At 37.5% G+C, this 23,985-nt stretch overlaps 1 non-coding gene across 1 annotated transcript; it reads left to right on the plus strand.

Moving 5' to 3' along the window:
• Positions 1-1,924: 1,924 nt before the first annotated feature.
• LOC101882703 (uncharacterized) lies at positions 1,925-19,525 on the plus strand. The gene is made up of 4 exons (XR_012400775.1): positions 1,925-2,145; positions 7,565-7,639; positions 9,075-9,415; positions 15,127-19,525. It is a non-coding gene; the product is annotated as an uncharacterized protein (transcript).
• The last annotated feature ends 4,460 nt before the right edge of the window (positions 19,526-23,985 follow it).

Genomic DNA, 23,985 nt, shown 5'->3' on the forward strand with positions numbered 1-23,985 from the left:
AGCATGGACTAGCGTTTCAGCATCTGAGATGGATAGCATACTTTGTAATTTAGCGATATTTCTCAGATGAAAGAAGGCAGTTTTTGTGACATGGGATATATGATTTTCAAAAGTTAAGTTGCTGTCTAATATGACACCCAGATCTTTTATAGTAGAGCTAACGCTAACTTTGTATCCCTCTAATATCAGTGTACCTTGCATGATTTATAAATTGCATCAAGTTATCGCGTTTTCATAGTTGTCTATTTCACTTTTTATAAATTTAATATGCATTATTTTTATTTCAGACCTGATGGAGGAGACACACCATATGAAAATTAAGAAGAAACTAAATACTTTTTGAAGACAAATTTTCTCTGATTAAGTACGTCGTTTTAAATCAGCCTGATCTTCTCCATACTAAACTCATTTGCTGTGTTTCAATTCGCAGACTAGTAGGTTCTAAATATATGTACTTTTGTGAAGAAAAGGGAGTATGGGCACTAGAGCGTGTAACAGAAGAGTATGCAAACTTTGGGACATACTTATTAATAAACCGTTACGTTGCTTAATTACTCCCCCTGTCAATCATTTCAACACATCCCCATTTCTTTCATATTTAATTACCTTCTGTATTGTAGATTCAGCAGCAGGTTCTGTCATTCTCGAGTCTTTCATGCTGAGAAATCTTTTCAGGTATTTGGATAATTATGCATTCAGAAGGTAATGTTTAAACACGTCTTTATATTAGTTCACATTGTTGTTGCAGATGAAATATAACACGGAAAACGTGATTTAAATATTTTCCAGTCGGCTAAATGTTAATTAATAGTCATTCAAACAATGCTACCTAAGCCTATACTTTTTGACGGTTGCCCCCCGCGTCCGCCATGTTTGTAGTTTGTTTGTACTTTTACTCGAGAATGTAGTTTTGATCGATTGGCGTCCAACATATAAAAATATTATGGCCAATATTAGCGGTTAAAGTACTTCAGATGTCTTACGGAAATAGCCGGAAATACACCAGAACCTTCCAGAACATCCTCTTCTCAACATTCTGCGGTTTGGAACACTGATTCCATTTTCGAACACGCGTTCCCTCCTTTCGCCAATCAAACACAAACCACATGATGGCGTCAACAGCGTGAACTTACAACCACCAAACAGCAAACCTTTGAAACTGTTGTCCATCTTCTTTGGTACTGTCCATTTACAAAAATATTTAGAAAAAAATGTCTTGAATTTTATTCGATGTAAAAAGTGTAATGAATGTACTTTGTATTGGAAAGATGTAGTATTGGGCTTTACTGAGTATGAACAACCTAAAAGTAAACAGTTGTATGTGGCAAACTTAATTTTGCTGCATGCTAACTTTCACATTCATAAGTCAAAATTTTCTAACTCCAGACCTATGTTTGTGGGGGTTTTTAAACAAATTTAAACAATACCTTTCACTGATCCAATTGTCTTATAACAAAAAGGCTCCAAAAAGCTGTTTCTTTTTTTGTTTTTGCTTTTTGCATTTCTTTTTCTTCATTGTTAAATATGATTGTTCTGCCTATTTGTTGGTGTATGTATAAATTGTATACACTGTTTATGGGCTTAATAAAAATAAATAAATAAAACAGAGCAAAGCACGACTGGGAAAGATTGCGGAACAATCTTATCAGTAACAGATTCATTCATGTACTTTACTACAGTAAAACACTATATAGTATTTATTTCTATATTTTTTGTGGGTAATTATATTTAAATGTGTGAAGGTGACTTTGTCTTTTAGTCACAATTAGAGAGTTTTATCATGTCTATGTCTTGTGCTCTGCAGATGATGTTCTCTCTCTAATGAAAGGAGATGTGGCGATTAGTGGATGCTGCTGTTATTGTCCTCTAGATGGCAGTAGTGCTGAGCACACAGTTAGCAGAGGCATTATCCGAGTAAAAGCTCAGAGCAAGGAAAACTCGTGTGGAGGTTCAGTGCTGAAGAAAACACTACAACACACTCCAGCTTTTATATTGAACCTTCTGCTGCCAGACTGTTTATCTGACGGACACTTCAGCTGCTTGCCTTTATTCAGTATATATTGGGGCTCAACTGTACATTCCTCTACAGAAGCGATCAGGAACGCTGGACTTTGTTATTTCAGCTGATATTTCATACACAAACAGGTATGATTCTGTCCTTATTTACATTTCTCTCCTCTTTTCAGAGGGTATCGCACAAAAGCAAGGTAAAAGGATTAAGATGCACATTTCCATGTTACACATAATAACCCTGACTTTGTTAAAAGAAAGCAAGTGAAAAATGAAGCTAAACTATATTAAGTTACTAAAGATTTATTCTTTGTCTTTATTACTGTACTCGTAGTTCAAACTCGCCCATTTAGAAGCAAAAACTTTAATAATAAAGTAAACACAGAACAGAAGTCTGGAGCTCCTCCACTGGACTCTTCTTCTGTAGATGTTTTGTGGTGAATCAGCATTAAAGGTGCTCTACTGTCACCTGCTGGACTGGGGTGTGAAGCACTGATGGGCGTTTTAGTTCTGTAAGCTTTTAAAGTGTAAAACCTGAAGTCATTGATGCACTCAGGCATTCTTCCCCTGATTTTATGCAGTCAAAGATCTTTACATATTGAAGGGGGGAGTTTAAATTGCTATAAATTACTACAGTTTAATAACAGGCATAATAATTTATTTTCTTCGACTTAGTTCCTTTATTAATCAGGGGTCGCCACAGCGGAATGAACCGCCAACTTGTCCAGCATGTTTTACGCAGCAGATGCCCTTCCAGCAGCAATCCTTTACTGGGAAACACCCATACACTCTCATTCACATGCATACTCTACAGACAAATTTAGCTTACCTAATCAACCTGTTCCGCATATATTTGGACTTGTGTGGGAAACCGGAGCATCTGGGGGAAATCCACGCCAACACAGATAGAACTATCAACAATTATCTGTTTGTCAAAGCTCAAGCTATCATCTAGAATAACACCCAGAATGTTTACCCAGGGCTTCATAGAAAAACATAATTTATTAAGATTAACTATCGGTGCTCTGGAAGAGTTTGACAGGCTGAACAAAATCATTTCACTCGTAAGGCTGATTTATACTTCTGAGTCAAGCACTTGTGTATGCTACGGCACAGCCTACGCGTTGACGCATAGCCCTACGCCGTGGCCGTCTGCAGCGCTGACGTGCACCTCGCAAAAAATGTAACTACACGTCACAACGACGCGTATCGCAAGCTCTGTGATTTGTCGGCTGAGAGCCGCGTGAGCCCGATGGAGCGATTGTTTACAAGTGTGGAGCCCCAGATGGAAAGTTTTGTTTTGTGCTTACCTCATAGTAAAAGTTGTTGCACGTCCGCTGGTTCCTGCCTTAAAATAAGTGAGTTTGAGGCACTTGTACATAAGGGTGTCACGATTCTCCAAATCCTCGATTCGATTACATTTTCGATTCTTAAGTCACTATTCAATTCGATTTTCGATTATGAATAATTAATCAATTAATAACTAATTATTTATTTGTAGCCTACCGTTTAAACTACCTGACCTGGATGGTCTTTGTTTTACCCATAAACAAATCATACAGTAAATGAATAAAGGCAAGTTACACACATAATTTCCACCTGTCAATCACTTTTTTTTCTTGTGAATAGGCAGTGATCTGTGTCGTTATAATGGCGTCGGTAAAAATAGGTGCACAACCAACAGGAACCAGCCAACAGTATCTGAGGTGTTTGCTAAAATGACTGAGTACTAGTGTGAAATTAAAAGATTGAAGCAGTCTTAACTAGGTTAACCAGGCAGGCTAGGGTTATTAGGCAAGTTATTGTATAACGATGGTTTGCTCTGGAGACAGTCTGAAAAACAATTAGCTTAAGGGGTTAATAAATTTGACCTTAAATTGGTTCATAAAAAAAATTAAGAACTGCTTTTATTCTAGCCAAAATAAAACAAATAAGACATTATTCAGAGGTAAAAATATTATCAGACATACTATCAACATTTGCTTGTTCTGTTAAACATCATTCAGGAAATATTAAAAAAAAGAAAAAAACAACAAAGGGGGGCTAATAACTCTGACTTCAAATGTATATATATATTTACAATCATTTTTAAAATGTTTTTAAGAAAACATTCAGTTCATCAAGGCTACATTTATTAAATGTAAAAAATGTTAATTTGTTAAATATTTATCAAAATTTTAAATAACTGCTTTGTTATTGTATGTAGTTTCAAATAAAATTATTACTCCAGACATTATTGCTTTTGTTACTATTACCATTAATAAATATAATAATAATTAATATTAGTGATTTCTGAAGGATCATGTGACTGGAGTAATGAAGCTGAAATTTCATCTTTAAAATCACTGGAATAAATGAATAAATTAAATGATAAACTACTTTTGAACAGTTATTTTATAGTGCAACCTTTCACAATTTGTATTTATGATGAAATAATTGCAGCCTTGGTGAGCAGAAGCTTCTTATCTGCTCTCACTTCTGCAGATCTATGTGCCCTCCAGAAACATCTGTTCTGTGAATGAACGTCGCCTCGTGGTTCCATCCCAAAGAGGGAAGAAATCACTTTCCCGAACTCTCACGCTCAATCTGCCCAGTTGGTGGAATGAACTCCCTAACTGCATCAGAACGGCAGAGTCACTCGCTATTTTCAAGAATAGACTAAAAACTCAACTATTTAGTCTCCACTTTACTTACTAATATGCAACTCCCTCTCTGGCTCCACTGCTAACTGTACTAAAAAAATTTACATTACCAATGCTTTGCTTTTTACATTTTACACACCTAAAACTTGCCTACAGCACTTATTCGTTGTTGCTCTTATAGTTGTGTAAATTGCTTCCTTGTCCTCATTTGTAAGTCGCTTTGGATAAAAGCGTCTGCTAAATGACTAAATGTAAATGTAATCACTATGGGTAGCTCAAAGGTGTTTAGGACACTAAATCAATTACCTGTAAAATCTTGGTGAGATTTTCCATCTGCTTGAATGAACTCAAAAAGTACGTTATTTCTGCTCGAGATTGTACACAGTTACATCATTTCATGATCTTAATCTTCAATTTGGTTTGCAGTATTCATGGGGACCAAAAAGTCACTTCCGTTACGCTCGCTGCCATATTTGTTTCCGATATGGTCACACTCACAACTGCAGCGCATTAAAATGAGATTAAATAAAGATATATTTTGATAAAAAATTAAACAACTACTGGTTCTGATGTTTTTAATTATACCTCGAACTGTGTTTTGTTCCTTCAACTTTTCTGTGTCTCCAACTTTCTTTTCGTGAAGTTTATTTATAAACTAATTTCGAGAGGATCACATGCTTATGATTGCTTGTCAGTTCAGTTTTCAGTGTTTCAGTTCAGTTTAGCTCAGTTCAGTGTGGTTTAATTGTCACTGTTGAGAATTCAAACACTGAAGAGCAAATCCATCGATGCGCAGCTCTACAGGTCCTGAACCATGCAAGCCAGTGCCGACAGCGGAGAGGAAAGAACTTCACCAATTAACGAAAGTGAAGAATTAAAAAATCTCGAGAGAAACCAGGCTCAGTTGGGCACGACCATTTCTCCTATGGCCAAAGGTCTTGTGCAGAGCTACAGTCTAGACACTGGAGAGTGCTGGATGTCAGCTGTGCCTGGAGCATCACAGGAATCAGTCTCATGCTCTCCACTTTTCCATGACCACCACAGCAGCTGCTCAGGATACGGCCTGGTCCGGGATTGCAGAAACCTTAGGATCATCTCATCATCACAGGTCTTGGATTGCATCAGTGGCACTGCATACTCTCTGGGGGCTTTGGGATGCCCAGGTGGAAGTAGAGAATAAAGACCGGCCTTCCAGGACCGAGTTTGGACACCCCTGGTCTATATAAGAGAGATATGTGGAGCACATTCATGCATCATACTGCTATGGGATGCATTGAGTGTATGCTTTACTAGAAAGATAGGTATTTAATCTAGTTTTGAATTGAGAGAGTGTGTCTGGACGTTATCAGGAAGGTTATTCCAGAGTTTAGGAGCCATAAATGAGAAGGCTCGACCTCCTTTACTCGACTTTGCTATTCTAGGTACCACCAGAAGCCCTGAGTTTTGAGGTCTTAAAGAGCGAGTTGGATTATAGCGAGACAGAAGGTTGGTTTGATAAACAGGAGCTAGATTATTTAAAGCTTTGTAAGTAAGAAGTAATATTTTAAAATCAATACAAAACTTAGCAGGCAGCCAGTGTAATGAGGATAAAATTGGAGAGGGGTCTGGATGCAGACCTGGTGCAGTGCAATCAGAGCTGTATCCATCGCTTGTTAATGCACTCACCTAACCCCACCCGTCACAGTGATGTCACTCACTCCATTGATTGCATTGTGTCTGACATTGCATCGCTGAGTGATGCAATCTCAGCTTGCATCATAAAGGCCGCATCCAGATTGTTCAAAGGGCTTCTTTTACATTCTGCTGCTGACTAATAAGCATTTGCAGCGTCACTTTAATAGGCGGGACTTGGAAGAGGAAGAGAAGCAGGTGTGCTGAGCATTTCGCGAACTGAAATCGCTGCAAAGTGAAAGTTATCTGCTTACGTTTACATGCAGAATAACACCACTGCTGATGTATATAGTTGAAAGTTATCTGCTAATGTTTACATGCAATAACGCCTAATGTCTGATTTTGGAGTAGTAATTGATAACAGTTGACTAATAAGCTTGCTTCCATGTGCAGTATACTTAATGGAGGTAATGTAAACACTTTACATAGATAAACGTGATTGTTTCATCTAGTTATTTACCACTTACACTTGTTGATTTATTCTATTATAGAAAATGTGCCTCAGTCACGTTTAGTGGACTACTGGCGCCCTCTTGTGGACAGTTAGGGAACAACTGCTCTGATTATTTGCATTTACATGTTGTGCAGTTACTGCAATTAGTATTACTATTTTATAATTATTAATATTGTTATTTGCTGTTCTAATTGTTATTTATATAATTACTTATGTGAGATTTTTGTATTGTTTTAGAAAACCACAACTTATCTTCAGTAAATGTCCGAATGAGATCTGGAGTCTGAGTGAATTTCTTATAGATGACAGTAAACAGTTCTGTCTGCAGGGATTCAAACACACCCAATCATCTCAATATGAACAATTGAGATGATATTGTCATATTTTCTAGACGTGGTAAGAACTCTGGCAGCTGCACTTTGTACTAGCTGGAGTTTGTAAATAGAGGATGCTGGGCAGCCAGCAAAAAGAGCATTACAGTAATCCAGCCTAGAAGTCATAAAAGCATGGACTAGCGTTTCAGCATCTGAGATGGATAGCATACTTTGTAATTTAGCGATATTTCTCAGATGAAAGACAGTTTTTGTGACATTGGATATATGATTTTCAAAAGTTAAGTTGCTGTCTAATATGACACCCAGATCTTTTATAGTAGAGCTAACGCTAACGTTGTATCCCTCTAATATCAGTGTACCTTGCATGATTTATAAATTGCATCAAGTTATCGCATTTTCATAGTTGTCTATTTCACTTTTTATAAATGTAATATGCATTATTTTTATTTCAGGCCTGATGGAGGAGACACACCATATGAAAATGAGAGAAACTAAATACTTTTTGAAGACAAATTTTCTCTGATTTAGTAAGTCGTTTTAAATGAGCCTGATCTTCTCCATACTAAACTCATTTGCTTTGTCCCAATTCGCAGACATGTACGTTCTGAAATGTATGTACTTTTGTGAAGAAAAGGGAGTAGGGGCACTTGAGCGTTTAACAGAATAGCATGCAAACTTTGGGACATACTACTTATTAATAAACCGTTATGTTGCTTATTTACTCCTCCTGTCAATCATTTCGACACATTCCCATTTCTTTCATTTTTACTTACCTTCTATATTGTAGATTCAGCAGTAGGTTAATCTGCCATTCACGAGTCTTTCATGCTGAGAAATCTTTTCAGGTATTTGGATAATTATGCATTCAGAAGGTAATGTTTAAACACGTCTTTATATTAGTTCACATTGTTGTTGCAGATGAAATATAACACGGAAAACGTGATTTAAATATTTTCCAGTCGGCTAGATGTTTATTATAGTCATTCAAAGAATGTTACCTAAGCCTCTCTACTTTTTGACGGTTGCCCCCCGCGTCCGCCATGTTTGTAGTTTGTTTGCACTTTTACTCGAGAATGTACTTATGATCGATTTGCGTCCGACATATAATAATATTATGGCCAATATTAGCGGTTAAAGTACTTCAGATTTCTTACGGAAATAAACCAGAACCTTCTAGAACATCCTCTTCTCAACATTCTGCGGTTTGGAACACTGATTCTATTTTCGAACACGCGTTCCCTCCTTCCGCCAATCAAACACAAACCACATGATGGCGTCACCAGCGTGAACTTACAACCACCAAACAGAGCAAACCTTTGAAACTGTTGTCCATCTTCTTTGGTACCGTCCATTTACAAAAATATTTAGAAAAAATGTCTTGAATTTTATTCGAAGTAAAAAGTGTAATGAATGTACTTTGTATTGGAAAGATGTAGTATTGGGCTTTACTGAGTATTAACAACCTAAAAGTAAACAGTTGTATGTGGCGAACTTAATTTTGCTGCTTGCTAAATTTCACATTCATAAGTCAAAATTTTCTAACTCCAGACCTATGTTTGTGGGGGTTTTTAAACAAATTTAAACAATACCTTTCACTGATCCAATTGTCTTATAACAAAAAGGCTCCAAAAAGCTGTTTCTTTTTTTGTTTTTGCATTTCTTTTTCTTCATTGTTAAATATGATTGTTCTGCCTATTTGTTGTTGTATGTATAAATTGTATACACTGTTTATGGGCTTAATAAAAATAAATAAATAAAACAGAGCAAAGCACGACTGGGAAAGATTGCGGAACAATCTTATCAGTAACAGATTCATTCATGTACTTTACTACAGTAAAACACTATATAGTATTTATTTCTATTATTATGTGGGTAATTATATTTAAATGTGTGAAGGCGACTTTGTCTTTTAGTCACAATTAGAGAGTTTTATGTTGTATATCGGTTGTTTGTGCTCTGCAGATGATGTTCTCTCTCTAATGAAAGGGGATGTGGCGATTAGTGGATGCTGCTGTTATTGTCCTCTAGATGGCAGTAGTGCTGAGCACACAGTTAGCAGAGGCATTATCCGAGTAAAAGCTCAGAGCAAGGAAAACTCGTGTGGAGGTTCAGTGCTGAAGAAATCACGACAACACACTCCAGCTTTTATATTGAACCTTCTGCTGCCAGACTGTTTATCTGACGGACACTTCAGCTGCTTGCCTTTATTCAGTATATATTGGGGCTCAACTGTGAGTTCCTCTACAGAAGCGATCAGGAACGCTGGACTTTGTTATTTCAGCTAATATTTCATACACAAACAGGTATGATTCTGTCCTTATTTATGTTTTTCTCATTATTTATCAGTTCGTATTTTCAGAGGGTATCGCACAAAAGTAAGATAAAAGGATTAAGATGCAAATTTCCATGTTACACATAATAACCCTGACTTTGTTAAAAGAAAGCAAGTAAAAAATTAAGCTAAGCTATATTAAGTTACTAAAGATTTATTCTTTGTCTTTATTACTGTACTCGTAGCTCAAACTCGCCCATTTAGAAGCAAAAACTTTAATAATAAAGTAAACACAGAACAGAAGTCTGGAGCTCCTCCACTGGACTCTTCTTCTGTAGATGTTTTGTGGTGAATCAGCATTAAAGGTGCTCTACTGTCACCTGCTGGACTGGGGTGTGAAGCACTGATGGGCATTTTAGTTCTGTAAGCTGGACTGTTAGTTTTCTCCTTTTCTTTTAGTATTTTTCTATTTTCCAGCATTAATTTGCTCCATTACTGCCGCTACACGAATGATTATTATCCAAAGACCTGAGGAGATTCTCTGCATGAAAGACTTGTTGAATAGCAGATTAACACACAGCTGAATCTCCAGTAATGTTGGGAATTAAATATGGAAGAAATGTGGATGATGTGTGGAGATGATTGAAAGGGGACGTGACTAAACAACATAACGTTCAGTTAATGAGGAAGGAGTATGTGCCAAAGTTTGCGTACTCTTCTGTTACACACTCAAATGTACTTTTTAGGGCTGCAACTAACGATTATTTTAATAGTTGACTAATCTGTTGATTATTTTCCCTTTATTCAAAAACAGAACTAAAATCTTTAGAAAGTGCACAAACATGTTGTCCTTGAACATCCCTGAGCTGTTAAAATCATAATAATAAATCGGCGGGGGCATATCAGTGACTGACAATTCATATGAGGGCCGCTTTAACATTCAAGAACAAAAAAAAAAGTGTAAAACCTGATGTCACTGATGCACTCAGGCATTCTTCCCCTGAGTTTATGCAGTCAAAGATCTTTACATATTGAAGGGGGAGTTTAAATTGCTATAAATTACTACAGTTTAATAACAGGCATAATAATTTATTTTCTTTTCGGCTTAGTTCCTTTATTAATCAGGGGTCGCCACAGCAGAATGAACCGCCAGTTTGTCCAGCATGTTTTACGCAGCAGATGCCCTTCCAGCAGCAATCCTTTACTGGGAAACACCCATACACTCTCATTCACACGCATACTCTACAGACAAATTTAGCTTACCTAATCAACCTGTTCCGCATATATTTGGACTTGTGTGGGAAACCGGAGCATCTGGGGGAAATCCACGCCAACACAGAGAGAACTATCAACAATTATCTGTTTGTCAAAGCTCAAGCTATCATCTAGAATAACACCCAGAATTTTTACCCAGGGTTTCATAGAAAAACATAATTTATTAAGATTAACTATCGGTGCTCTGGAAGAGTTTGACAGGCTGAACAAAATCATTTCACTCGTAAGGCTGATTTATACTTCTGCGTCAAGCACTTGTGTATGCTATAGTTGACGCATAGCCCTACGCCGTGGCCGTCTGCAGCGCTGACGTGCACCTCGCAAAAAATGTAACTACACGTCACAACGACGCGTATCGCAAGCTCTGTGATTTGTCGGCTGAGAGCCGCGTGAGCCCGATGGAGCGATTGTTTACAAGTGTGGAGCCCCAGATGGAAAGTTTTGTTTTGTGCTTACCTCATAGTAAAAGTTGTTGCACGTCCGCTGGTTCCTGCCTTAAAATAAGTGAGTTTGAGGCACTTGTACATAAGGGTGTCACGATTCTCCAAATCCTCGATTCGATTACATTTTCGATTCTTAAGTCACTATTCAATTCGATTTTCGATTATGAATAATTAATCAATTAATAACTAATTATTTATTTGTAGCCTACCGTTTAAACTACCTGACCTGGATGGTCTTTGTTTTACCCATAAACAAATCATACAGTAAATGAATAAAGGCAAGTTACACACATAATTTCCACCTGTCAATCACTTTTTTCTTGTGAATAGGCAGTGATCTGTGTCGTTATAATGGCGTCGGTAAAAATAGGTGCACAACCAACAGGAACCAGCCAACAGTATCTGTTTGCTAAAATGACTAAGTACAAGTGTGAAAGTAAAAGATTGAAGCAGTCTCAATTAGGTTAATTAGGTTAACCAGGCAGGCTAGGGTTATTAGGCAAGTTATTGTATAACGATGGTTTGCTCTGGAGACAGTCTGAAAAACAATTAGCTTAAGGGGTTAATAAATTTGACCTTAAATTGGTTCATAAAAAAATTAAGAACTGCTTTCATTCTAGCCAAAATAAAACAAATAAGACATTATTCAGAGGAAAAAATATTATCAGACATACTATCAATATTTGCTTGCTCTGTTAAACATCATTCAGGAAATATAAAAAAAAAAGAAAAAAAACAACAAAGGGGGGCTAATAATTCTGACTTCCACTGTATATATATATATATATTTACAGTTATTTTTTTATGTTTTTAAGAAAACATTCAGTTCATCAAGGCTACATTTATTAAATGTAAAAAATGTTAATTTGTTAAATATTTATCAAAATTTTAAATAACTGCTTTGTTATTGTATGTAGTTTCAAATAAAATTATTACTCCAGACATTATTGCTTTTGTTACTATTACCATTAATAAATATAATAATAATTAATATTAGTGATTTCTGAAGGATCATGTGACTGGAGTAATGAAGCTGAAATTTCATCTTTAAAATCACTGGAATAAATGAATAAATTAAATGATAAACTACTTTTGAACAGTTATTTTATAGTGCAACCTTTCACAATTTGTATTTATGATGAAATAATTGCAGCCTTGGTGAGCAGAAGCTTAGTTTAACATATATAACAATTATACTTACCCCAAACTTTAGAGCAGTTGTGTATAGAATATTTTATAAGCAAAAATGTGCACTTTAATTTTAACCCACAGACATCGTCACCGAATATAAAGCAGAGGTCAGACTTTCTCATATATACAAAGTCTCATTTCAATTTTCAGGTTTTGTAAAAATCGATCTATTGAATTAATCAATCTATTAAAGAAACGTTGACTAGAATTCTGTATTATAGGCTTAAATTACAGAGAGACATAGCAGATGAACCGAGACTTCATCAGATCAATGTAAATCTTTCTTTCGAGCTGTCAGTGCGGAAATGAACAAAACAACAGGCCTAATACAACATATTATACGATTAAAATATGGAAAAATTAACAGATAGTAATTTCGATCAATTTTCCTGACAGATAAACCGAGATCAGGCTGGATAAACAGCTCTCGGTAATATTTCAGCATGCTTTCACTTTCGCATTTACCGGTAAGAATGACATCTCGCCCTGCTCATTATTCTCTCTACATATAGCCGTATATATGGCTATTACACGATCATAATACACTGTGATATAGCCTGGGTCGTTAGTTTATTGCATTGTTTTGTTTTCTCGCTACAATCAATCCGCTCAGTAGGGCAGAGACCGTCTCATTCAGGCTGATTGATTTGGCGCGGATGCGAGCGCTGAGCGCAACTGCTGGATATATGCCAAACAAACTGCGCTAACGGGGGAAACGAGACAGATTCCGAAACAAACGTCTATGTGTGAAAGCACCGTAAGATTGTGTTTGCACACAATTGACAGACAGTCACAGCACGCAGCTCAGGCTCGATCTGTCAGCCAACAAGGCAGCACTGTACACTGGCCTGAGCGTCTCGCACGCTGGCCCCGGGCTATCGGGCAGTCCTTATTGTCGAGCCCTGAAGGTTTAAGCTCTGTCGATGGCTCTCCTGCGTCTGCACAGTTTAAAGGGCCATGAAACCCCCTCGTTTCAGCAGGGTGTTTTCACACCTCTACTTTGGAAAAAGTCAGAAAAGTGGGCGTGTCCAGCTCTGTTTAGGGGGGAGTGTCGGAGGAAGAAAAGCGGCTTGGTATGGGAGTGTCTATTTGGGCGCGCTGAGTTTCAGAGTCAAAACACACACCCACAGCGGACAATGTGACTGTGTTTACATGGACATCTGTAGTCGAATTATTTGCCAAATTATTAAATGGTGGACTTTAACTGCAGTTTGGCTCTTTCATTCAGGGAATTCATTAATGTCCCTCCCGACAAACGTGATATTTGATTGGAGGAGCTGCTCTAAGCGTGTATTTTTCATGCAATGTTTGATACCGCACGGCGAATGAGAGAAAAAAAAAACTCTGCATTTCCCGGAAACTTAGATACACACGGCAGGTAGTGTCAGAAAGTCGCGTGTGTTATTACGGTCACAAAATCCAACACGAGGTTATAGTTTGGTTGTAACTGTTAGTGCTAACTATTGTACTCGGTGCAATAGTTTGTTTGATACGAATAAAATACGAACTGAATAAACAAAGAGCACTGGTCGCTCACTTACCAAATCTGTAGAGACAGGACAATCACCAGCAACTAGAGCCGCATCTTTATTTAGAGGAGACTACAATCTGGATCTCAGCGTTTGCAGATGAGAACAGCTCTCAGGTAAACAATAATCCTCCTTAGACACATAAGTTGTTGTCGAGCGTCGCGTACACTGTTAATCCACGCGTGAGTCTGCGCTCTCACAGAGAGAAAATGAAAACGAAACTTAACTGCAGCAAACTATAAAAGCAACACTTCACGCTTGTTTTGCCAACACAACGTGGCGTCTCTGTCGTCTACACTGTGACAGTAATGAATATTAATGAAGTTGCACAATAGAGCGCGCTGATTGGTTTGAACCAAGCCTTACTCATGCATTAATGCAACACACTGTAAGACGTAATAAGACTCACTCTGGCACAGACGCCCAGTCTGCACGCTGGAATACAGGCTATTATGTCATGATCGTGACGCAGCTTCAAAAATTCGTTTCAAACAGGAAGTACGAATTTGCTTAAAATAACGCAAAAACAACCAATTTACACTTTTTAATGAAATATAGGTGTCTAATAGTGTTTTTAGCAGAGTGGGACACATATACGACTGTCAACAGCTCAAACACATGTGTTTTGGTGTTTCGTGACCCTTTAACAAGCACTTCAACAAGCGTGTTTTTTCCCGCTTGGCAAGTCAAGCTGACGTGACATGGGGGCGTGGCAGCATCGATGATTCTATTTTTTGATTCGATAATCGAAATTGAGCATAAATTTCGATCGATTTCGATTTAAAATCGAAATATAAAAGGTGCTGCTGTTTGGGGTCGAATGATATTTATGTCATCATTAACCTGCAGGCTGCATTTTGCTCATAGGGCTGCGAGAAAATAAAGAGAGCGGATCTGCGGCAAAATAATGGATAAAAACAGTGAGGTTACGGTCAAATAAGTAAATAAATGAAAAAAGTGCAACTGCTAAGAGTGCTAGCAGCTAGGGACAGCGGCCCCTGCAGCCAAAATACGGAAGGGCGGGAATTCTCCTGGTCCTCCCAATTAGCCAATCCGGCCCTGCTCTAAATGTCTTGTTTTACTAGTACAAGTGTGTATTTACATGTCTAAAACATAAAATAAGCATTGGGTGGTTAAAAACACTGCATAATTAATACTCAATGTGTTACAGCAGTTGTTGCAATTGAATGAATGAATGAAAATAGTTTGGGCAAGTTTTAAATATTTTTATAAAGAAGGTGACTGGAAGATCTGTATTTTTTATATCACTTTTAAAAAATGCTGTCTTTTCACTTTTATTTTAGGCCTGACTGTGGAGACGTGAGTTAAAATGAGAGGAAAAACAAAATCACTGAAGAGAAAAGACAGAAAACGTGTCACCTGCACTCAGTGTGGGAAGAGTCTGGCAAACAAAGACAATCTCAAGGTCCACATGAGGATTCACACCGGAGAGAGACCATTCACATGTTCTCAGTGCGGGAAGAGTTTTAGAGACTCATCAAACCTTAATAGACACATGTTGATCCACTCTGGAGAGAAAACACACTCATGTGATCAATGCGGAAAATCATTTCTGTTGGCTTCAAAGCTGAATGATCACCTTAGAGTTCATGCAACTGAGAAGCCTTCATGCTCTGTGTGTGGAAAGAGTTTTGCACATGAAGTAAATTTAAGAAGACATCAGAAGATCCACACCGGTGTGAGAGAGTATGTGTGCTCTGAGTGTGGGAAGACTTTTTTTACATCTACAAGCTTACAACAACACCAGATGATTCACACTGGAGAGAAACCGTACAAGTGTTCACACTGCGACAAGAGATTCAGTCAGTTAAGAAACCAGAAAATACATGAGATGATTCACACTGAAGAGAAACTGTACAAGTGTTCACACTGCGACAAAAGATTCAATTGGTTAGGAAACCAGAAAATACATGAGAGGATTCACACTGGAGAGAGACCGTATAAGTGTTCACACTGCGGCATGAGATTCGGTCAGTTATCAAATCTGAAATCACATGAGAGGATTCACACTGGAGAGAAACCGTACAAGTGTTCACACTGCAACAAGAGATTCAGTCAGTTTAGAAGCCTGAAATCACATGTGAGGATTCACACTGGAGATACAGATATGCAAACTTGCAGTATTGATGGGTCGTTCTGGAACAAATCTTTAATGTGACTCTGCAATAATGAGTCCTTTCAGAGTGATTCCTTCATTGCTGTATGTGCAGAAAGGGGAAATGATTGATTATTTTATATTCTATCAGGTTTGAGTCGTTCATTATTCACATGAAATATCTGTAGATCCATCCTCTATGCACTTTGAGCTGCAAAAAAAATTAGTCATATTTTCAAGTCCTCTGGTTTTGGAGTTGTTTGTCTTTACATGTAACTTGACAGCAGAAAATCATTTGAATTTATACGAATTAGCCACTATATCAAAAAGTTACGAATTGCCGTGAGATTGCGTTGGTGCCCTGAACTAGCGAATCAAGCTCTTTCTTGGTATACTAGACTTCCAGGCAGGTGTGCTGAAAACACAGCAGAAATGTGCCTTTGATTTACTGTAGTTGTAGTTGACAGTATCTGATGGCCGTTTCCACTGAGTGGTACGTTTCTGTATGCTTTTAAGCAGGGCTTTACATTAACACCCGCCAAATGCGGGTAGATTTCAGCTTTGGCGGGTTAGACAGTCACTCCCACTAGCCACTTTGGCTGGTTGAAAATAATTTTTGAATTGTGGGTTTCTTAAAAGCAGGGTTCGACTATAAGAATGACCCAATATGTGATCTTAGAATGGAGAAATAGCACGACTAACAAAAAAAAAAAAATAACAAAAAAATTGCATTCGCGCGAACAGAAGAAAGCAGATGAATAATGAGAGGATAATCACTCGCGCTAACAGCTGATGTGATGCGCGTGACAGTTTAAAGGGTCACGAAACACCAAAACACATTTTTTGAGCTGTTGACAGTCGTATATGTGTCCCACACTGCTAAAAACACTATTAGGACACCTATATTTCACTAAAAAGTGTAAATTGGTTGTTTTTGCGTTATTTCAAGCAAATTCGTACTTCCGGTTTGAAACGAAGTTTTGAAGCTGCGTCACGGTCATGACATAATAGCGTGTATTCCAGCGTGCAGACTGGACGTCTGTGCCAGAGTGTGTCTTATTACGTCTTACAGTGTGATGCATTAATGCATGAGTAAGGCTTGGTTCAAACCAATCAGCGCGCTCTATTGTGCAACTTCATTAATATTCATTACTGTCACAGTGTTTACACGACAGAGACGCCATGTTGTGTTGGCAAAACAAGCGTGAAGTGTTGCTTTTATAGTTTGCTGCAGTTAAGTTTTGTTTTCATTTTCTCTCTGTGAGAGCTCAGAGTCACGTGTGGATTAACAGTGTACGCGACGCTCGACAACAATAACTTGCGTGTCTAAGGAGGAACTTTGTTTACCTGAGAGCTGTTCTCATCTGCAAACGCTGAGATCCGGATTCGCTTGTAGTATTCTCTTCATAAAGACGCGGCTCTAGTTGCTGGGGATTGTCCTGTCTCTACAGATTTGGTAAGTGAGCGACCAGTGCTCTTTGTTTATTCAGTTTGTTCGTATCAAACAAACTATTGCACCGAGTGTATACACGTTAGCACCACTACCAAACTTTAACTTCGTGTAGGGTTTTTACCGCATTTTGTGAGCGGAATAACACACGCGGCTTTCTGACGCTACCTGCCGTGTGCATCTAAGTTTCCGGGAAATGCGGAGGGTTTTTTTTCTTTCATTCGCCGTGCGGTATCAAACATTGCATGAAAAATACACGCTTAGAGCAGCTCCTCCAATCAAATATCTCGTTTGTCGCGAGGGGCATGAATGAATTCCCTGAATGAAAGAGCCAAACTGCAGTTAAAGTCCACCATTTAATAATTTGTCAAATAATTCGACTACAGATGTCCTTGTAGGTTAAACACCATCACTTTCTACTGTGTGTGTGAATTTTGACTCTGAAACTCGCGCGTGCCCAAATAGACACTCCCACACCATCCCACTTTTTTTCCTCCGACACTCCCCCCTAAACAGAGCTGGACACGCCCACTTTTCTGACTTTTTCCAAAGTAGACGTGTGAAAACACCCTGCTGAAACGAGGGGGTTTCATGGCCCTTTAAAGCGCGTGCGCGCTCCTGTTTCCTCCTTTGAAGCACACATGCCTGAAACGCAACTGTGATCGGATCTCTTTCAAATAGTCAGGCAAAAAAGTAATGCTAATGCACACACAGTCTTGCTGCTTTCAAGAGCTCCAAATATGTATTTTTGTAAACAGAACCGGTTGCTTTCGCTTTGAACAGATTATTAATTGGCTTTAACCATGTGATTGTCCTTCCATTATCACACAGTATGTTTTTCACCTGCTTTCTTTTGCTTACGGTTATTATTGCTTATATGGTTTAATTATCATATTTTACAACAACATTTGTTTAATATGAGATTAACCCCATTTATGTGTGGTTAACTGGTGAACTGAGAGACCTTTAGCGAGGACAGATTACTGTGCATATTTTTGATACATGACAATAATTATTTTTCAAAGTCAATTGTTTTTCTTTGTTTTTTTTTTAAATAAATGTTTTGTTAAATAATAAGTATAGTATACAGCTATATTTAGCTTGTTTGACACATTCAAAATTTGTGGCAAAGTAATAATTATTGTTTGGAGTGGTCAGAGATAAATTGGGTAAATCCCTAATTTTGAGTTCTGAAAAGTGATGTGAAATAAAAACTAATTGCACACTGTGAAACCATGACCCATTTGCTCATACACGAAAATGTGAAATGAATAAGGAGGCATGTGAACATAACACAAAATCTAAATCAAGTCATTTTAGCATGTCTAAGTCATATTTATGCATATAAAAATATACAACAAAATTGTGGCTAGTGAAAATGCAGCATGGCTGGTAACGTTGGAAAACTACTAGCCACTGTGGCTGGTGATCAAAAAAGCTAATGTAAAGCCCTGCTTTTAAGGCCGTTCCTACTGTCAAAGGGCACCAAAAACCGTACCACTTTTTGGGTACCTTTTTGAAAGGGTACTAAGCAAGACAAAAGGGTACCAAAAGGCAGAGCTAGACGCGCAGCTGAATGCTATTGGTTTACTGAGACACGTCACCAGCGCATACACATGCAGAAGAATGAAAACAAAGAAACCGCCATTTTAAAAACACAGCCGAGACATTACACCATAATAATATATACATATAATAACAAGCCATGGTCAACTCGAGCTTAAACAAACCTCATCATCGTCTTGATGAACAGCAACAAAGCCAAGAAGACTAAGATCTGCCGTGTCCTGTTGTTGTTTTACAAGCCCGTCTAAAAGCGTGAGCGGTTTCACTTTCTTACTTGCACTCGCGTCTGCGTCTATATTTGAAATCAAGATCTTCTTGAGCTGATGATAATAACGTGCTCGTGATCATTGAAGTGCATCTGACATCCAATCCTTTCAGAAACGGACAAACGCGAGAGTGAAGCAAAAAAAACAAAGGAGCAAATGATTCTTTCAGCAACCTAAAGCATGAACAAACAGCCCTGTTTAACTATTATCATCAACTTTTGAACTCTTATGAACTCGGACTGATGGAATTACTCTCTAATAAGAGGCCACATGTGCTGGAGAAGAATAAAGATAATTACAGATGAGAGGTTTGCACTGACTGGGCTTTATTTCTAGTTGTTTTTGAACCCAAATAAGGACTAAACGTCTACTGTGTGTTTTTCTGTAATTAGTAACATATCGGAGACTGTAAAGGGCTGTATGTGTGCTGCATTTATTTATTTATTTTATATAATTGCAGATGTTACAGTAGGCTATTTCACACTGTCATTGATCTGCAGTTATAATCAAATCATGTTGATAGAAAGGTTAGTAATGATCATTTATACACAAGTGTTTAAGTGTATGAACCATCTGTTTTGTTAGAAGTGCTTCTCGTATGATATGTGAACGACCCGTACAGCTTTACTTTGACATTTCCTTGACTGAGAATGACGTTGACTGAAACTTTCTGTCGTACACCACGCCTATAGGTACCCTTTTGGCATTAAAAACGCAAGCCTGAGAAAGGTGATAATAGACTGGGAGATAAAAATAAATTAAATTTATTTTAGGCAATAATTTCAGTGACACTGAGAAACAACTAAGTCACAGTTTAAAATAGTACTGAATAAATCACTTTTCTAAGTAGTGCATTTATAAATAGCCAGTAAAAAGAACAAAAACAATTAATTTGTCTAATGATATTCAAGCATTTGTGTCCATTATACCCATTATTTTAATTAAACTTTGTGAATACGTTTAACGTTTAATTCTTTATGCTAAACACCAGTAGCATAAAGTAGAATGATCCACCCTTAAGCTAAACGAGCATCTTATTTAATATGTTAAGCTAATTGGTAAACGCATTTGACCAGAAATAAAACCTTTGACCAATAAAAACCTTTTACCACGCCTCTACTTTATGCCACGCCCATTTCTATAGACTGCAGTTACCAATAGACCAATTACCGACCTACATCACACATGACGTCACACGGTTGCAAAAAAAAGACAGGCTGCAATGGTAAACATGTCGTTTCGTGCTGTAGGATGCCAAATTCGAGTCCAAAAATAGAAAACGTAACTTTTACCATACACTATACACTGGTTTAAAACCGACTGCAGACGTCTTTGGCTAAATGGGAGCTGAATGAAGTGAGGAGCTAATTAGAAATGCTGGACACTGCAGTTCTCATGTCATATCAGGTCAGTTCACGCTATGCTGAATCAGACACATCACTTGTTTTTAATTGCAGAAATGATTTCAGCAAAAACCGTTACATATGGTTAATTAAACTGCTGACACTGAATGCTAAGAATGAAAAGTGAAAGTTATGTTTATTAAGGTAAAGTTAGTTTTATATTCACACACTCATTCAGTGACAACTTGTGACAAACTCCCTATATTGTTTACCACGGCACTTTGCATATTCGCTCTGAAATAACCTGCAAGTGTGACTTGAAAACAACATTAACACTGGTTATTTGACTGTGAACAATGTTGTACTTTGATAGTCATTGGCTGCTTACAAGATTTCGCTATTTAGAGTTTGCAAATAATACTTTTATGAAATTATATTATTAAGGAGAAAGTCTGAATGTGCGAATATAAAACCAGCTTTACCTCTATGTGTAGGTTCACATACCCTGCCGTACAGGTGCAGTTCATGGGCGTAAATCCCAGGGGGGACATGTTCCTTGGGCTGAGTTCAGGGGCGGACTGGCCATCTGGCAATTCTGGCAAATGCCAGAAGGGCCGGACCATTTTTTATTTAATTTATTTTTTCATATGTATTATTTTTTAAATGTAGGTAGCTTTTATCTCTTATCGAGATGTGAATATTATGATGATGATGGTGATAAAATAAAGAATAACAGTAAATGTTAATTATTGGCCCAGTCAGCAACAACCGGCTGGTTTCAAGATGGGCCAACCTAATCTGAGGTTACAAAGACATAATCAAAATTTGGCAAGAATGTCAAACAAACAGTGAGTGCAACACAAGCTAATTGTCAGAGAAGGACCATAAAAAGGGAAAGGCAGTCAAGTCAGACATTTCCAATTACATAAAATTAACTGAACTAGTCTCGAAAGGGGGTAGTGCAGTGGTGCAGTAGGTAGTGCTGTCGCCTCACAGCAAGAAAACCTCACTGGTTTGAGCCTTATCTGGGTCAGTTGGTGTTTCTGTGTGGAGTTTGCATGTTCGCGTGGGTTTGCTTCTGGTTTCCTTCACAAGTCCAAACACATGCTATAGGTGAATTGGGTAGGCCAATTGGGAATTGGGTAACCCAGTAATAGATTGCAGCTTTTAGGGCATCCACTGTATAAACATATGCAGGATAAGTTGTCGATTCCCAGATTAATAAAGGGACTAAGCCGAAAAGAAAATGAATGACATGATTGCGTATATAAATGGGTTGATTTTGTTTCAGTCACATACATTGAATGTTTAAATATCTCTTAAATAGGTACTGCTTATATAATTTTACCATCTGTACACAAATATAAGTAGTGAATGTGCGTGTCCTTGGGTGGGGCTGTGTCGGTGTGGTAATGTGGGCTGGTGTGGCTACAATGCCAGGGCTAATTTTTAGTCCCAGTCCGCCCCTGGCTGAGTTACTGTTGTAAGTAGGGGGGTTTTAACCCACCTTAAAGCGATTCTCCTTTATGTAGTTAATACTGACTCTTTCATAAATTATTTGCGGCAAAAATGCTGATTAAGGATGTAATTGTCCATGAATCTGCTGTATTAGCGATTAAAATTACTTATCTAGGTAACATTAGCTTGTTGCTAAGGCTAAAGCCGTTTCCCATGCATTGTTTCATTTGTGACGACTTGGCATAATGTTAACTAAACATTAACGACCACAATTTGCATATTATTAGTTGTGTATTTGCTAAATGAGCACTGCTACACTGTGCACACTAACCCCACTGTATTTTTTTTGTTTAATCAGTTTCTATTCTGTTTTAAGTGACTCAATTAATTTGAAATTAAAATGTTGACCTTTTTTAATTCTTTGTTTTTGTTGTTGTGATTATTTTTATGATAGTTTTGCATTCTTTATGTTAAGCACTTTGAATTGACATTGTGTCTAAAATGTGCTACAGCATAAATAAACTTGCCTGGCAGTGTCATGTATTGGATTAAATGACAGAGAAAATGGACATAATTTTTCAGTGCAGCTAAACGCCAAGTACAAAAACTTCACATATTAAGCAATTTGGCTTTCAGAATGAGTGCTTATGAAAATACTAATGTCACATTATCAATCACAGGCAAAGGAGAAAGAAATGATTGAGGATCAGGCAGAGCAGGGTCAGTCAGATGTACAGTGTCAGGTAAGGGTGTTGTGCTTTATTGAAGGGATGATGATAATTCTTTTGGGGGGTGAACAATTTTTTTTTTAATGTTTTCTGAGTTGTGGCTGTTTAGCAGATGAACTTCACAGGCTCACTGATTTACAATATGATTGGTCAATTTAACGTTTTAAAGTTAGTTATTATGAGTATGGAAAATGTCTTTTCCTGCATTTATTCTGCTTCAGGAGTCAGTCTACTGATTGTAAACAACACAACAAACAATGCAATAAATAGTTTTAAAGAGAATTTTGCTGTCATTGAACCTGAGAAAAAATTTGAGAACAATCATAATGATGAAGTCTCCATGCTATACTAATATTTATAATGAAACCATTTTAACTGCGGGGACATGTCTTTATTAGTGAAATTCGGCTGTATTATTTGTGTCCCCTTCAAAAAAATGCTGGAAAGAAGTTTTATATTTATTGTCCCCCCCTACTGTTAAATCAGATTTACACCCATGATTTTTGGTGATTAATTACCCAGGCCTTGTGTTACGTTAACTCTGTCTTCTTTCCTTGTCTTTGGCTAGGCAGAATCTCGGTTTTTAGCACTACACAGTGTTGAATCTGGTCATCTTGGAGCATTATTTCTTGCACATGACCACAAAGAACATTGTTGGCATCCAAAGACTTGTAGACCTTGTTGTAAACTTCCAAGAGCCCAAAAAACCAGGGAGAACCTTTCGGTTGTCTTCAAAGCAGAATCCTTTTTAATAAGAAGAACTCAGCGTGGCTGTGGCGTCATCGAAAGCAAACTCTAAACTGCACAGCTAACACTATTCATTTATACATTTCCAGCATGTAGGTTGGGTCAGATGCAAATGAAGTGTTGTGGTCAGCAGGGTAAACTGCCTAACTAGTTGACCGAACAGAGAAAACAAGTTACACAGCGTGCTGTGAAACTGACACTTTGCATTACTTTTGGAATATAAATTATATTACCACAACCTTTAACTTCTTTCTTGTAAAATCACTTGGAGCTTCATTGAGATTGTATATTTGCGAGATTGTCTGCGGCTCTTTCCCTGTGTTTGAGTAAATTTAGCTTTTTCAATATGTACTTTTTAATATACCCCCTGTGTTTAGCTGTTTCTTTTTTTTTTTTTTTTGCTTTTTGCTTTTTTTATTTGTTTGTTAAATATGATTGTTCTGCCTATTTGTTGGTGTATGTATAAATTGTATACACTGTTTATGGGCT

This window comes from Danio rerio, chromosome 3 (assembly GCF_049306965.1).
Source record: "Danio rerio strain Tuebingen ecotype United States chromosome 3, GRCz12tu, whole genome shotgun sequence".
Classification (NCBI taxonomy): domain Eukaryota; kingdom Metazoa; phylum Chordata; class Actinopteri; order Cypriniformes; family Danionidae; genus Danio; species Danio rerio.